Genomic DNA, 18204 nt, shown 5'->3' on the forward strand with positions numbered 1-18204 from the left:
CACTCCGCGCAGCTTGCTATTATATAGCTATAGTCACCCCACCATGCATAGGGGTTGATTGTATTGCCGTAGAGATTCAGAAGAAAGCAAAATTCTCGCTCGAGTGGGCTATTCAAGCTAACAAAAGTGTCCACCAACCAGCTGATCTTAAGACTATAGATTTTTGCCTCTATGACCTAGTCTACTGGATTCCTGGACAACCTCTCTAGCTTGACCTACTGCTATGGCCCTCAGCTGGGTAGGTGGTTCTCACAATCTTGTTCAGCCCCAAGTAAAGCAACCCCAACCCACCCATCACATATTTGATGACTCCAAATCCAGTTTGACATTCAGCAAGAAGAAGAAAAGTCTAAAAACAAAACCAGAAACATAAGAATGATTATTGATCCATTGATTGGCGGATCCAGTTAGGATCTGGGCACTTATTGGGTCTCGCGAGGGTCAAAAGGGCCCCGTTTACAGCCACAATGATTTACTGCAGACTGTCTGGGATAGATGGGGAGAGAGGGGGATGGGGAGAGGGAGAGAGAGGGAGAGGGGACAGGGGGAGAGAGAGAGAGACAAAGAAAGAAAGAAACTAAGAAAGGGTGTAGATCCATCCTGTGGAACTGTAAAGTCAAGCGTTAGTAGAGGGGAACGAGTGCATGCCGCTATGCTGTGTCCAGGCCTTTATGTACCCACAGGTAGCATTCAGGTCACAACCCTCTCCATGAGCAAAACACAAGGATAGTCCAGCCGGCACAAAGGAATTCCTGAGCAGTTGTTAAACCCAGGCGTAGTAGCCTGTCTTGGCGGCTTAAGCATCCAATAAAAAAGCACCTTAGCCGCGGGATTAGGGAGGCCTTTCTTTGTTTCGGTTCATGAAAAGAGGAGAGAGGGAGAGGGAGAGGGGGAGACAAATAGGGCCGCAAATCGAATCTGATGATCTCATATGCAAAGCTTGGAGGTGTCTGATAGGGCTGAGTTAGGGGGTGGCTGGATGAAGGAAAAGAGGGAGAGGGATGGAGGGAAGGAGGGAGAGTGTCTTAATGCCAGGTGTCTGGGCCCTACCGCATTTTCTCATTTTCCTAGCGCCTGTGATTGGCTTGATTAAGGCAGAGGGGCTGCTTAACATGCAAGCATCGTCGCAGCTCCGCGTTCCACATGACGTTGACAAACATCTCTTTGACTGCGGCCCCATGCATATTTCCTGTGGACTGATGGAGAGAGGAGGTGCTGATAGCTAGTCGATGGAAGCGATGGAAGAGAGGGAAGGAGGGAGTAAGAGAGAGAGAGAGAGAGAGAGAGAGAGAGAGAGAGTATGTTCATGTACGTGTGTGAATTCTCCCCCTCAAGCAGGCTGCAGCTATCTCCAAATATTTCTTCTCCACTCTGACATTTAGAAAAGACAGTAACTCCGTAACCACACATTGCTGTTAAATTACAAAAACTGTTGTCAAGTGCAATTACATAGCCATTTATGTAGAGTGTAAACAGACAGTGCATCTGTAAAATTAACGAAAATACAGCTGTAGGATCTTAATTTGATTAGTATTATAGCAGAAAAATTCTCCTGCAGCACGAGGATTTGAATGTTTAGTTCATAATGTTGCTTGATCAGCAGATAGGCTATTAGCTGGCCAAAATGAGGCTACAATAAAGTGCAATACTGTTAATATCAACGTGTGTTAGTGCAGGTTTTGACTGAATGGATGTAAATCATGAAGCTCATCTGCGGTGCAGGAATATTCTCAGTAACAAAATGAAGATAATACATCTGTAGCTCTGTCACGGTGAGCAAGCCCGGGCTTGAAACCCACTTGACTCCACAAGTCCACATTTCCCCGAGGTCTAGCTAGGACACTAGAGCACTGTTGTGATTAGTGAGGCTTTTGCTTCGTCCCCAAAAACATTTGTCATCACCTTGGCGCCAGGGCGCCGTCATAATCATTTGTGAGTCAACCACTGTTTTACTGGTTCCATTTCCAACCTACTGTATGAAGCCTAGGCCGAGCCTCATGGAATTATACTATTAGGATTTGAATAAGAGGAGAATAAAGAAGAAGAATAGAAAAGATCAGAGTAAAAGACTTCATGTATAATAATGAGGATGTCACGCGGGACTAGGTGTGTGTGCAGGAATCAGACACAGAGAGAGAGTAACGGAGTAAAGTGCTTTACTATTGCACACCAAACTGATAAGCCCAATAAAATACAGGGCGCAGGACACTATACCAGACAACCCAAAACCACAGGGTGTCCAGTATAGAAAATAAAATACACCACGACCTAATATGTACACACGTAACAGAAGACAATCCCGCACAAAACAAGGGCGGGTCAAACTACCTCATATAGGGAAGCTAATTAAACAAAAATACACACAGGTGAAACTAATAAGACAAAACCAACAGACAAACGAAAAAGGGATCGGTAGCGGCTAGTAGGACGGTGACGACGACCGCCGAGCACCGCCCGAACAGGCAGGGGAGCCAACTTCGGCGGAAGTCGTGACACAGGATTTGATTTTAGGCGATTCATTATTGTTATTGGATTTGGCTTGTTGGTGTAGATGGGTCTCATCAACACCCAGTACATGTATCAGGTCTGCTACAGTGGTTGTAGTATTCTACTTCAGATAGAGAGAGCTTTTTAGTAGTACTTCACTGACCAGGTATTTACTGAGAAAGAACATAGTAGTTAGGCAGGTAGTTAGGCAGGAAGCACCTATGTACAGTATCACTTGTTTGTTTTCAGGGATTCACTAAAAAAGAACCACTGGGCACCATTGGTACCAGGTAATCACCAACAGGAATGAATTACACCCATTGTTACCACAGAATTTCCAATAAAACACCAGATAAATACCAGTGGAAAGAGGAGCATAAAATAAACTACCATCAGCTGTTCCAGCAAGGAGACACAGGTAGACTACACATAGCAGCAGACTGGTGCATAGTATACAGTAGTTGGCCAAGAAAACAGTGGCAACGCTTCCCCAAAGACTTTCTACCTGCAATTGCATTGTGTGTACAGTATTCCCTCTCCCGAGACACATGCAGCTCCAATAGACATCCCAGTGGAACCCCTGTCCAATGTTGAGAAGTAGCAGCAGCAGCTGAGATATGTTTGGTTGACCTGCCTGTGGTTGTGGTTGCAGATGAAAAGACTAGAAGTCACTGGAGAATAGAGCCTTCTGCCATGTCTTAATTATACCAGATCAGTTGGTGGAGAGAGACAATTAGACAGTAAGCAATGGCCTTTGGCTATAATGTGTTTTTGAATTGGTAATGTGTATTCCTGTGACTTGATTTTTCCTCCACCTGTGTTTCCATAAAATGAATATAGCAGAAAGAAAATAACTTATCGTGGGTATTGATTCAGTTTATGCTTATCCTTATGCGGGAAAGAGATTGAATTTGATAAAATTGTTATTGGGTTTCATTATGGTGTTCAATGAAATGGAAAAAAGGGAGGCAGTCTTTTAACTCTAGTGTTAGACTTTCTGTGGAGAAACTGTAAGAAGACCATTATTCTCGAGTTCTATCATTTTTTAAATCAAATTTAGTCAAATCAAATCAAATGTTGTAGGTCACATACACATGGTTAGCAGCTGTTAATGCGAGTGTAGCGAAATACTTGTGCTTCTAGTTCCGACAGTGCAATAATATCTAACAAGTAATCAAACAAATCCCCAACAACTACCTAATACACACAAATCTAAAGGGGTGAATGAGAATATGTACATATTAATACATGGATGAGCGATGGCCCGAGCGGCATAGGCAAGGTGCAGTAGATGGTATAAAATACAGTATTTACATATGATATGTAAGATACTGTATGTAAACATTATTAAAGTGGCATTGTTTAAAGTGACTAGTGATCCATTTATTAAAGTAACCAGTGATTGGGTCTCAATGTAGGCAGCAGCCTCTCTGAATTAGTGATGGCTGTTTAGCAGTCTGATGGCCTTGAGATAGAAGCTGTTTTTCAATCTCTCGGTCGCAGCTTTGCTGCACCTGCACTGACCTCGCCTTCTGAATGATACAGTAGCGGTGTGAACAGGCAGTGGCTCAGGTGGTTGTTCACCACACTGTCTGTGTGGACCATTTCAGTTTGTCTGTGATGTGTAAGCTGAGGAACTTAAAACTTTCCACCTTTTCCACTGCTGTCCCTTCGATGTGAATAGGGTGTGCTCCCTCTGCTGTTTCCTGAAGTCCACGATCATCTCCTTTGTTTTGTTGACGTTGAGTGAGAGGTCATTTTCCTGACACCACACTCCGAGTGCCCTCACCCCCTACCTGTAGGCTGTCTAGTCGTTGTTGGTAATCAAGTCCACTATTGTTGTGTCGTCTGCAAACTTGATAATTAAGTTGGATGTGTGCATTGCTACGCAGTCGTGGGTGAACAGGGAGTACAGGAGGGGGCTGAGCATGCAACCTTGTGGGCCTCAGTGTTGAGGGTCAGCGAAGTGGAGATGTTGTTTCCTACCTTCACCCCCTGGGGGGTGGCCCGTCAGAAAGTCCAGGACCCAATTGTATAGGGCGGGGTTGAGACCCAGGGCCTCCAGCTTGATGATGAGCTTGGATGGTACTAAGGTGTTGAATGCTGAGCTGTAGTCAATGAACAGCATTCTTACATAGCTATTCCTTTTGTCCAGATGGGATAGGGCAGTGTGCAGTGTGATAGCGATTGCATTGTCTGTAGGCCTGTTGGGGTGGTATGCAAACTAAAGTGTGTCTATGGTGGCCGTTAAGGTGGAGGTAATATGATCCTTGACTAGCCTCTCAAAGCACTTCATGAAGACAGAAGTGAGTGCTACGGGGTGATAGTCATTTAGTTCAGTTAGCGTTGCCTTCTGTGCAAGCAGCCTAGCGAGGGTTAACATGTTTAAATGTTTTACTCACGTCACCCACGGAGAAGGGGCGCAGACCTTGTTATCGGGCCGCGACGGTGGCACTGTATTATCCTCAAAGCGGGCAAAGTAGGTGTTTAGTTTGTCTGGAAGTGTGACGTTGGTGTCCGTAACGTGGCTGGTTTTCTTTTTATAGTCCGTGATTTCTTGTAGACTCTGCCATATACGTCTCGTGTCTGAGCCGTTGAGTTGCGACTCCACTTTGACCCTGTACCGGCATTTCGCTTGTTTGATTGCTTTGCGGAGGGAATAACTACACTGTTTATATTCAGCCATATTCCCAGACGTATTTTCATGGTTAAATGCGGTGGTTCGTGCTTCAGGTTTTGCGCTAAGGCCGCCATCCATCCACGGTTTCTGGTTAGGGTAGGTTTAATAGTCACAGTTGGTACAACATCTTCAATGCACTTCCTTATAAACTCACTCACCGAGTCAGTGTATAGATCGATGTTGTTCTCTGAGGCTAACCAGAACACATCCCACTCCTCGTGATCAAAACAATCTTGAAATGTGGATTTTGATTGTTAAAACCAGTGTTGAATGGCTCTAGTCACTGGTGCATCCTTTTTGAGTTTCTGCCTATAAGACGGTAGGAGCAAGATGGCATCGTGGTCAGATTTGCCAAAGGGAGGTAGGGGGAGGGCTTTGTATCCATCGCGGAAGTTAGAGTAGCAGTGATCAAGTGTATTACCCCACGCGTAATGCAATCAATATGCTGATAGAATTTAGGTAGCCTTGTTCTCAAATTTGCTTTGTTAACATCCCCAGCTACAATAAATGCAGCCTCAGGATATATGGTTTCCAGTTTACATAGAGTCCAGTAAAGTTCCTTGAGGGCCGTCTTGGTGTCTGCTTTAGGGGGAATGCACATAGCTTTAACAATAACTGATAAGAATTCACTTGGTAGGTAATATGGCCGGCATTTGATTGTAAGGATTTCTAGATCGGGTGAGACAGCCATGTTTCCATGAAGCAGAAAATGTTACAATCTCTGATGTCTCTCTGGAAGGCAACTCTTGCTTAAATTTCGTCAAACTTGTTGTCAAGAGACTGGACATTGGCGACTAGTATACTCGGGAGCGGTGGGCGATGTGCACGTCTACGGAGCCTGACCAGGAGGCCGCTCCGTCTGCCCCTTCTGCGGCGCCATTGTTTTGGGTTGGCTTCTGGGATTAGATCCATTGTCCTGGGTGGTGGTCCAAACAGAGGATCCGCTTCGGGAAAGCCATATTCCTGGTCGTAATTTTGGTAAGTTGACGTCGTTCTTATATCTAATAGTTTTTCCTGGCTGTATGTAATAAGACTTAAGATTTCCTGGGGTAACAATGTAAGAAATAATACATAAAAACGGACTCGAAGCGAGGCAACCATCTCTGTCGGCGCCATCCCAATTAGTTCAGTGCTACAATGAACAAATTGATGCTAATTGAGTGCTAATTGAGGTAAATCCGCTTCCAGATGCTTCCATTCTGTTACTTGTTAGAGGACCACATAAGTAGCTACTGTATGCATACAGTATGGCATATGCAGTACAGTTCAATTTCTGGCTTTTTTTGTTGGGCACAACAAGAGGCATTTCTCTGTCTGTGTCTTGCATTTGTTCCTCTCACAGTCAAGGAACTCCATGCTGTAAACAAAACCAAGGTAGCTAGCTACAGCAATATGCTAATTGCTAACTGTTTTGTGAGATAGCTAGAAATAGTCTACATTTTAATATTGTTTCAAGAGAGGCGATGGGGAGTGGTACTGGGTTCCATATTCCGCATGCTTACACATCATCCCGCCCCCCACCCAATCTCTTTCACATCAGGACAATATGCACAGAACACATTCAAACGTGTCATATTGAGAATGCAAAGTAGATGTCATGCTGTCAACACATAGTACACATCTGCTGTGCCTGCCAATCACCTTCCATCTTCTATCCCCCCTCTTCCTATCTTCTAATGCGCTGTCATCCTGTCTCCCTTAATCATATAGGCTGTATCCTAAAGGGCACCCTATTCCCTATATACATATGTGGGATCTTAATTTGATCACCCTGTTGTTGCAGGAAATTTGCTGCACACCAGCAAATACTAACTTTTAGTTTATAATTTTTACATTTTTTAAAAGTTTTTAACCAAAAATGTATCAACCCCTACAAAAATGTCCAGTAATTATAATGCACACAATAATTCACTTTTCCTGTTGCTGCAGGATTATTTTCCTGCTGTGAGAAACTGATCAAATTAGGATCCTATATCTGGAGTACACTACTTTTGACCAGAGGCCTATGGGTTCTAGACAGAAGTAGTGCACTATAAAGGGAATAGGGTAGGGTGCCATTTGGGACATAGACAAAGACTGCATCTTTGCCATATAAAATATAATTACATTCCCGAAGAGAACAATAGAGGAATTAAAGCACATTGCCTTGCCTCTTACTAGAGTGTTGGGTCTGGTTGGAGTGGCACAACACAAACTCAAGCCGCTCCACATTTAGTATCTGATCTTCCATTGTAATCTGACTATCTAACCCCTCCCTCCATCTCACTTCCCCTTTTCTGAGAAAAATATCTGTCACTTCTAATCTGGTCGCCTTCCTCTTTAAGCCACCAACCAATACATGTGACAACACATGCAGTATGACGGGCTAATATGTTGCGAATTACAGAATTTGATATTTTCGAAGATTCCCATCGAGGCACCCGACTAGGGCTTTTGTATTTCTCTAAATTTCATCAACCTAATCCAATTAATCATCTCTGCATCCCGTACACAATAAAGTAAAGGTCACAGCATGCTGTCTCGGCAAGGGGCTTTGTGCTGAGGAGAAGATTCAGTCAGGTTCCAGGAGAAAGCTCTGCTGAGGCATTTAAACACTTCTCAAAGCGCAGGAAAGAGAAAACAGACTAATCAGGTAGTGGAAAAATGAAACAAAGATTTTACAGATTGGAAACTGACGGATCCTTGACTACTTGAACTTGAAATGTTGCAATGTTAGTGTGTGTGTGTGTGTTTTATCTGTTGAAGGAGTTTAGGCAAAGCTTTGCCTGGTTTAATGTCTCCTCTTCAGAGGAATGCAAGAGAGTGAAGCGTCTTATCTGAAGCCCCTGATTGAGTAACTGGCAGATGAGCGTGGGAATTATAGCAAGAAAGGTTAGATTTGTGAGTGAGCTGAGGATTTGGGAATGTCTTACTCTTTGAGTGTAATTTTATGCCAAGACAAATAAAGCATCAGTCAGTCTGACAGTCAGTTAGTTAGTCAAAGAACCAAGCAAATATTTCAACATTCATGCAGTCATTTCTATGTGTCAGCCAATGGTCATGTCGGGCCATTTCATTTCCGTTGACTGAAATTATGCTGTGATGAACTCTGAAATGGGTTGCACTGGAGCCTCAATGCACGAGTAACATTATCCTATGAGATGCTTTTGCTCATAGATATAGACCCTTTTCACACTATGGTCTAGCCAAGCTGAGCTGTACTGGGCTGGCCTGGTTATGCATCCCATCATAGTTCCTGGCACCTTGCTGCAAAGGACAATGTGAAAAGACAATATCCAAGACAGCACAGTACGCTTCAGGTCAACACTATAGTGTGGAAAGGTTATCGTGACTGACAAGCCAATGCCAGTTCAGTGTATATATAGCCTTGGCCCTTAAACATTATTCATTGCTTCCTATGTTGGGGAGGTACAGTAAATATGTCACAATAAGAGCCAATGGCAGCCTAATCAAGCCCCAGGCCACTGCCCTCTTGTCAGGCTCGGTGCATACAGGCAACAGCTGAGGTGTTAAAACATACATGAGTGACAGAGCCTGACATACGCATGTCACTATAGCCTGCCTACTACCATGTGTGATGGCTGAGCAGCACTCTGTGCATCGGGGCCAGGGACACTGGACAGGGAGCAACGCCTGGAATAATGAGGAAAGGAAGGAGGAAAGGAGAGAGAGAGGAAATGTAATTCTATTGTAAAGTACAGATAACGTTATTATACTGAAAGCCCCATCATTTGTTCAGAATATAACCCATATGAAACTGTACAGCAGGAGAGAAATCATTTGTTCAGAATATAACCCATATGAAACTGTACGTCAGGAGAGAAATCATTTGTTCAGAATATAACCCATATGAAACTGTACGTCAGGAGAGAAATCATTTGTTCAGAATATAACCCATATGAAACTGTACGTCAGGAGAGAAATCATTTGTCCAGAATATAACCCATATGAAACTGTACGTCAGGAGAGAAATCATTTGTTCAGAATATAACCCATATGAAACTGTACGTCAGGAGAGAAATCATTTGTTCAGAATATAACCCATATGAAACTGTACGTCAGGAGAGAAATCATTTGTTCAGAATATAACCCATATGAAACTGTACGTCAGGAGAGAAATCATTTGTTCAGAATATAACCCATATGAAACTGTACAGCAGGAGAGAAATCATTTGTTCAGAATATAACCCATATGAAACTGTACAGCAGGAGAGAAAGAACATGTCTTTCTTAATGTTAGTTCAGAAGGAATTCTGTGTGCTAAATGAAACATCCAGTCCAGGTCTGCAGCTCCAAATGGTGGATTGGACCTGAACATGTGGAAATACTGTAGTCATTCACCAGAATGCTTATTTTTTTGGCATGTGCACATTTCGCCTAGAAGCAATGGTGGTCCGAACATTAAATATTATATGGTAGACTGTATGAAAAGGTAAGCACTAACTGTGCTTTGAAAACCAAGTCTAGCTTTAAAATTAGAATGTTGAAAGGAAAGCAAATGAATACCCTTAGTGGGTTAAAGCACAGTAATTTAACAACAGGCGTGCTACACAAGTGTCCTTGCCATGTGATGTTAATAAATTAATACTATGTTGTTGTACCCAAACTGCTGTCTAAAACAAATTAATTTTAATTTAAAAGAATGTTGAAAGGAAAGCACATGAATACCCTTAGTGGGTTAAAGCACAGTAATTTAACAACAGGCTTGCTACACAAGTGTCCTTGCCATGTGATGTTAATACATTAATAGTTGTTCTTGTACCCAAACCCCTGTCTAAAACAAAATCATTTAAATTTATTTCACCTTTATTTAACCAGGTAGACAAGTTCTCATTTACAACTGCGACCTGGCCAAGATAAAGCAAAGCAGTTCGATACATATAACATCACAGAGTTAGCTTAAACTAGCTTAAAGCTAGTGAGGGAGATAAGTGTTTCCAGTTTCAGAGATTTGTGTAGTTCGTTTCACTCATTGGCAGCAGAGAACTGTAAGGAGAGGCGACCAAAGGAGGAATTGGCTTTGGGGGTGACAAGTGAGATATACCTGCTGGAACGCGTGCTATGGGTGGGTGCAGTTATGGTGACCAGCGAGCAGAGATAAGGCGGGACTTTACCTAGCAGGGTCTTGTAGATGACCTGGAGCCAGTGGGTTTGGCGACGACTATGAAGCGAGAGCCAGCCAACGAGAGCGTACAGGTCGCAGTGGTGGGTAGTATATGGGGCTTTGGTGACAAAACGGATGGCACTGTGATAGACTGCATCCAGTTGAGTAGGGTGTTGGAGGCTATTTTGTAAATGACATCGCCAAAGTCGAGGATCGGTAAGATGGTCAGTTTTACGAGGGTATGTTTGGCAGCATGAGTGAAGGATGCTTTGTTGCGAAATAGGAAGCCAATTCTAGATTTAACTTTGGATTGGAGATGTTTGATGTGAGTCTGGAATGAGAGTTTACAGTCTAACCAGACACCTAGGTATTTGTAGTGGTCCACATATTCTAACATATCATATCACACTAATATAATGATACATTTTACCACCCATCCCAAGATGCAATTCACCTATTGAATTACTTTCTCACTTTTTCAATACATCATCCAGCACTCATGACTAGCAGATGAAAAACAACAACCTCAATTATAAATCCATATTACATATATTTCTCAATTATAGCTTGACTTATACTTACTGTGAGCCAAGCCGTGATCCATTACAGATGGCAAAACACATTTTGTGCGCAAACGTAATGAGTTTCACAATGGCATCAGCGCATTACAAGTCATACATTAAACACGTAAACTAGCCGAGCTCTTCCATAGATCCCAGAAAGGCAATAAGGAGATAATGGCTTTGGGTCTGGACTGAAGCTATGACATTGGGCCTGGACTGAAGGTATGTCTTTGGTCCTGGACTGAAGCTATGACTTTGGGCCTGGACTGAAGGTATGAGTTTGGGCCTGGTCTGAAGCTATGACTTTGGGCTTGGACTGAAGGTATGAGTTTGGGCCTGGACTGAAGCTATAACTTTGGGCCTGGACTGAAGGTATGAGTTTGGGCCTGGACTGAAGGTATAACTTTGGGCCTGAACTGAAGGTATGAGTTTGGGCCTGGACTGAAGGTATGAGTTTGGGCCTGGACTGAAGGATATGACTTTGGGCCTGGACTGAAGGATATGACTTTGGGCCTGGACTGAAGGAAATTAATTTGGGCCTGGACTGAAGGTATGAGTTTGGGCCTGGACTGAAGGTATGAGTTTGGGCCTGGACTGAAGCTATGACTTTGGGCCTGGACTGAAGCTATGACTTTGGGCCTGGACTGAAGTTTATGACTTTGGGCCTGGACTGAAGGTATGAGTTTGGGCCTGGTCTGAAGGTATGAGTTTGGGCCTGGACTGAAGGTAGTAGGGGCATACAGTACATGAGGGAAGAAGGATAGAACGAAACCACCTAAAATAAATGGAGTGAGTGAAAAGGACAGAGAGAGAGGGGAAAGGGAAAGAGAGGGATGATGTTTATTGCCGGGGAAGGGGGGACATCATTGCGCACCTTGTTAAGCCCTGCTAGCGACGCAGAGTCTCAGACGTAATTACCCATTTAAATGAGATTCCTGCAGCCACTGTTTTTATTTTTCAAATTAAAGCCTGTGACACAAATATGCTATATTCGGTTTGCGATTCGCTGCAATCTCTGGACTCTAGTAGATAGGCCTATACCTCCAGCATTTTTTAAATATACTATTCTATGCTGTTTAACTATATCTCTGAGCGTGTTTTGTCAGGATAAGTAGGCCTACTGCATCCAGTGTTGGTGATGTTGGCAGTTAGAGGTACATGGTTAGAAAAAATGACCGCTTCGCTCAAATTCATAATGTCTTAAATACTGTAGACATATTTCTGTTCCTATCAGCATGGATGTATCTTAATCTCATCTTAATCTTGGGTAAGATTTTAAGTGTAGAATATATTTTGGGTCTTAAGCATCTCCCACGGCGCTCTGTCAGTGTGAGAGAAATCCAGTGTACTGCTGGCTTTACTTCCCATCTCATTTTTAAGAGAAGCTTTTGGAAACCAGCACTGAGGGTTGCAAGAAACATAACACATTTTTTTTCATATCATACACATTTCATGTGTTAGATTTCCTGCCGTCTTCGGTGGAAAACGATTCAAATGAAGTTGGCGGTTGGTTGCAAAAGCATACCCAATAAAAGACGACTGGTCTCAGGGAAGAGCATTTGTTATCGAAGGAAAAAAATATTTTTGTCTCTCCTAGCCTCATCTCTCATTATACAGATTTGTCTACTAGCTTTTTTTAAACTCCGGCAGTTCAATTAATGGGGTGGGAAAGGTCGGCCTAGATTCCTCAACACAAGCTAGACAACTTGTTATTGCCGTGGGTTAAGGAGGAAAGGCTATTGACCTTTATACAGTGGCCTAGACTCAGAGTTTTTGTGCCAGCAAAAGTGCTGGATAGCTAAGTCTGTCACTCATAGTGCAGGCTGAGGAACATTGAGGAATGGGTTTTTTGTTGGGAATGCAGCCTTGGTATTTAGGTCCTTCGGATTTGGGGAAGTAGACACCCCTCCAATATGTTTGTCCCTGTTAGCGATAAGACTGACAAGGGACTTACAGGCTTTGAGTTCTCTTTGGGGAAATCTATGTAAATTATCTTCCAAAGTGTGAGGAGCAACAAACCTAACCATTCCCATAGTGGAAAATGTAATTAATTATGACTTTATAATGACCACTATTATTCGAGTGCACAAAATGTATTCAGTCCAAAATGCAAATGGAAAGGTATTAATTAAAATGTATGAATAGCTAGCTCTTCTTTTGGGCTCCCACACTCTCAGCTGAATTGCTAGTTACACCACCAGACTTCCCACCGCTCTGGCTGACAAGGTTTCTCACGACCTCAGCTTGAAGTGGTGATACTGTGTGGTAGTTAGAGTGATTGAGCGATGGGGGAGGGCCGTGGTGAGAACACAACAATGCTCATTGTGAAGGAAAATACTATTTTTCCAGGCATCCAACTCAGACAACTAGGAGAGAATGACATTTCCAAGTGTCCTGCTTTGCCTCCTTAAAACAAAGAGGAGATAGGGAGGATGTTAGTTAGTTAGCATTTCTCCACCATCCGATTAAATGTCAACTTCTGCATGTGTAATTGTTGGATGGTACAGGAGAGAAAGAATGAGGGGGGAAAAGGGAGATGAACCAATTTGCTGGTGGGTGAAATGGGCCCATTGTCTTGTTATCCTCGGCAGTGCTAGGAAAATAGAAGATATGCGTCACTATATTATAGTCATGCACCTTAGGCATGACTGGTCGCCTATTAATGCCATTGAATCTGAATCTAATAAAAGATAGATGGCGTTTGGCTGTCCATGTCCATTTCGGCACATTCCTGTTTTGGGTTTTGACCCTGAATGACCCTAAGTCAATTGAAGATAAATGAATTAGGCACTTCATTTCCTCATCACATGTTGTCTTACTTTAATGTCTGACTTTGATATCTATTAGAGCGAGCTGACCCAGAAAAACACAATTGCATTAAAAACCACATGATAAAAAAACAAACAGCACATTACCTTGGTGTATTATTATCATATCTATCTTAATGGTATACCATACCTTCATTTCATAGAAACAGATTTACATTTGTTTTTCATAGACTTAGTATTATCATAAATGTAGCATTAGCATAGCTAGTAGCTATAGGGGTAGTTTAATTTACATAGAAGCCTGTTGGCAGGCTATAGACACAGCACCAGTAGCCTCAGAGGCAGACAGTGGTAGGCTGTGGAAACAGCAGGGTGGAGTAATTGTGCATTGTTCATCCCCAAAACAGGAGTCAGAGCATGTAATGAGCTGTAGCACTCTCTCCCCGCGCAGGCCTAATGGGCTATGACCGGCCATAGGACTCACAGGCCTTTCAGAGCTAACACCCCCATGCATCTCTTTACCCCAAGCATTTAAAGTCACCATTGCCTCTTTCTCTCTCTGTCTTTAGTTCTCATCTCTCTTTCTCTATTTCTTCCCTTGCCCCTGCCCCTACCCTCTCTTTTCTCTTCTCCCCTTTCCCCTTCTACCCTCATCCCTCTCTTTTCTCTCCTCCTTTTCTCTCCACCCTATGTCACCAATGCCTCTGTCTCCATCTTTTTTTTCTCTCATCTTCCCCTTGCCCCTACCACTACCCTCATCCCTCTCCTTTGTTCCCCCTTTCTCTCTCCTCCCCTTCCCTCCCTTTGTCCCCTGTCTAAAGAGATGGTGGGACCCCTAATGTGTCACAATGCCTCTAGCGTTTTCTGTCTGGAAGGCCCCATTAGGGATTCCTCTATTCTGCTGGCCCTAAAGAAACTAGAGAGAATAGCAGTAGTCCATTGACTGGGAGGGTCTGGGATACTACATTATACTATATAATACTACATTAAAAAGCCAAACACAGAGCAGATGACTACAACGTTTAGAAGGAGAAATGCTGAAGTTATATGTGTACGGATTTGCGCTTTAGAGCTTCGGTGTTTCAGATTGTATTTTTTTTTTCCAAAGGCTGTTTTGCATTTTTATTTTCTGGTTTTCCCTGAAAGCGATTCAGGTGGGCCTGTTTCTCTCTGATTTGTTTTGCTTGGATTAGGCTTCTGAGAGAGAGAGGAGAGACGGGGATAGGCATCTTGTTTCTTGTTTATGCTCATATCTCGTTTCCTGGGAGGCGGAGGAAAGAAAAGTCTACCTCTAATATATATATTAAATAGGTCTATATACTTTTGGTTGAGCATGGAAGCAGTAAACAAGTAATGGTGATAATAGCTATGATTGTGAATTCATAAATATACCACCATTAACCAGTCAGAAAACAACTATAACTATAACACCATTATCCAGTCAGAAAACAACTAACTATAGTGCCGTTAACCAGTCAGAAAACAATGTTTGCAGGTCCAGCAGCCAGTGTCTATGGAAACACAATAGGAAGTAAAGCTTTGAGTTTTTGCTCACATCCAACGTTTGACATCCCGCTGCACAAGTGGCCGAGTTAATGAATGAAAGCTTCTGGGCTCTGACGTGCTGAGCCATTCTGGGCTGTTCTGAGTACGGTGCTTACAGCAGGAGCCCTAAGCTCCCTTACTCCCCTCTGCTTTGGCAGCTGTTCCCAGACCTGCCTTATGGGGGAAGGAGTGGAGATTGTGACTTATTTTGCTTGCTGTAATAACGATTGGGATTTAATGTTCCCTCTGGGGGAGTATAGTAGAAGGGTCACCATGGAGTTGTGCTTGGGTGATCTGATCACACCCACCAGTGCTGAGGGATCATTATCCACACACACACACACACACACACACACACACACACACACACACACACACACACAGCAACAATGTAATTGCGGGAAAATGAGGTGCATCTAGTTTTCAATCACAACCATCTTAATCTGAGCCACGTCACACTCTAAGCATTTCATTTTGGGTGTGTCATGACATGAGTCAAGACATTGTGCACTCTAGGCTTTTTACAAGTTCTGTGAGTAATGGTTTTGCACATTGCGGGGCAGGGATAAGTAACAAATCATTACTTTCTGCTGTTTTCCTACTGCACAGCCCTGGTCGATGTACAGGTGTGAGATCTTAATTTGATCACTCTTTTCTTGCTGAGAATTTTCCTGCACCGCAGGAAATCCAGATGGGCTTCGTGATTTATGCAGATGGGCTTTGTAAATTCACTGAAAACCCTCACTAACACATGGTTATATTGACAGTATTGCACTTTTCATATAGCCTACTTTTTTTTGCCAGTTAATAGCCTAACCACCGATCAAGCAACATGATGGACTTAATGTTCAAATCCTGTTACTGCAGGATTATTTTGATGTGACAAAAGAGGACACATTAAGATCCTACACCTGTAGCAATGTTCCCTCGAGTATAGAAATCACATTACCGGAAAAACTCAGATTCTAGTTTCAGAGGTGTTCAGATGCCTTGTTCTTGTTCTTTTTCTTCTTCTTCTTCTTCTTCTTTATCCTCATTCTTCTTCTGCTTCTTCTTCTTCTACGATAAACAATAGCCTCTCCTGTGTGTGCATGCTTGTGTGTGTGTCTACTTTTCCTTTGTGTGTACCACAGCTAAGCCAGGCCAAATACAGTACTGGGAGGAAGTTAGAATTAGAAATGGGGAGTGGCACTCTGACTTTTCATCTGTTTGTGCTCCTTAGTAATGATTATTTCCCCCTCCATCCACTAAGCTCCCCAGATTTGGCCTTGTTTTGCCTGGGAAGCAGCAAAAGTCAACTGGGGGATAGTCAGGGCAGCAGAAGCCTCGCCACGGCTGGTTGGCTGAATGAGAGGCTTGTCTGGCTGGCTGAGAGGCTAAGCTGGGTGGCAAAGAATAGGAGAAAAAGAGACAATGGGTTGTTGAAAGGCCAGCTGCGGAGAGGGGGGAGGGAGGAGGGGGGGTAGGGATGGGGTGGGACAAGGCTTTGCCGATCCTGCTAGTACCTGGGTGCCCGGGGACGGCAACAGACAACAGAGCAACATAATTCTATTATTCTTAATATTCTAATAATAGCCCTAACCCTTTTCTGATCTCCTTGTTCTGGTTGGTTGGTGGTTGGTGGCCCAACGCCAAACAAGGCAAAGCAGCAGCTTTCATGAGCAACGGCTAGAAAGCTTACTTTTGGTTTAATTTGGAAGGACTAGGCTTAATCCAGACTAAGTCTCTTAAAGCTGCAGCTTCCCCTCAGCGGGATTACCAGGTGGCGTCTTTAAACGGATAAGGGGCTGCTTATCACCGCCTCCCTCAACACTTCAGCTGCCTCCCAAATTACAATGTATTCCCTATTTAGGGCCCATAGGGCTCTGGTCAAAAGTAGTGCAGGGAGTATTTTGCCATTTGGGACACGCCCTTCTAATAGCAACTTTTTCAAATATGGTGGGAAGATGACAACGTCACAGAATGGGGCTAGTTTTATGTGTGTGCTATTTGTGTCGTCGTGATTAGGCCATCTGACATTAAGATGATAATCGGGATAACAACAATTTAGAGTTTTTAATCCTCTGAAGTTATAAAGGCATATGGATAAGCACGTAAGCACACACACACAGGCACACACACACACACGCAGGCACACACGCGCAGGCACACACACACAGGCACACACACGCAGGCACACACACGCAGGCACACACACACAGGCACACACACACAGGCACACACACACAGGCACACACACACAGGCACACACACACACACACACACACGCAGGCACACACACGCAGGCACACACACAGACGCAGGCACACACACGCACGCACACACACACACACACACGCAGGCACACACACACACACACGCAGGCACACACACACACACACGCAGGCACACACACACACACACACACACACACACACACACACACACACACACACACACACACACACACACACACACACACACCACTGAATTAAGGCAGTAAGTAAAATCTGACTAAATGTAGCAGCAGAATGGCATGTCCAGCTGTTCTATTTAAGCTGTACGGTTCACGCCTTTATAATCACTTACAACTCACGCACTTAGCAACTCAATTTGACACGATTGCCCGGGCTTTTATGAAAAGGAAAATAAGGATTTAAGCTCAAATGTGAATGCATAAATACTTGAATGTCAAACCAGATCTAAGCGGTATTCCAAAGTTAGCACATTCGCTTAAAGTTTATCTAATTACTTCTGGAAACTCGTTTACGAGGTGATACCTTCTGACTCGGTTTACTAGTACCTGGCTGCACCTGACTCAAGACGCCTCTCTCTCTCTCTCTCTTTCTCTCTCTCTTTGTCTCTTTGTCTCTTTGTTTCTCTTCCCAGTATTAATTAATGGCGATAAGAAAAGGTAAACACAAGCAAACAACATCAGACTTTAACTACTGAACGTAGAGCACAGTGTGGTCCTAGAGCCGTGGTTGCACCCCAAAGGCAAGAGGTAGAGAGAATCAATTTCAGTTGATGTGAATTCACAGCTAGTCCGCTCCCTGGTAATGACCCTCAGAATTCAAT

At 43.5% G+C, this 18204-nt stretch overlaps 1 protein-coding gene across 10 annotated transcripts in view; it reads left to right on the top strand.

Moving 5' to 3' along the window:
* pcdh19 (protocadherin 19) overlaps window positions 1-18204 on the top strand; it is an 83986-nt gene that overhangs the window by 10694 nt on the left and 55088 nt on the right. The gene's annotated exons all lie outside the window — the stretch shown is intronic.

The sequence above is a fragment of the Oncorhynchus mykiss genome, chromosome 14 (assembly GCF_057628025.1).
Source record: "Oncorhynchus mykiss isolate SJ-2025 chromosome 14, ASM5762802v1, whole genome shotgun sequence".
Taxonomy (NCBI): Eukaryota; Metazoa; Chordata; class Actinopteri; order Salmoniformes; family Salmonidae; genus Oncorhynchus; species Oncorhynchus mykiss.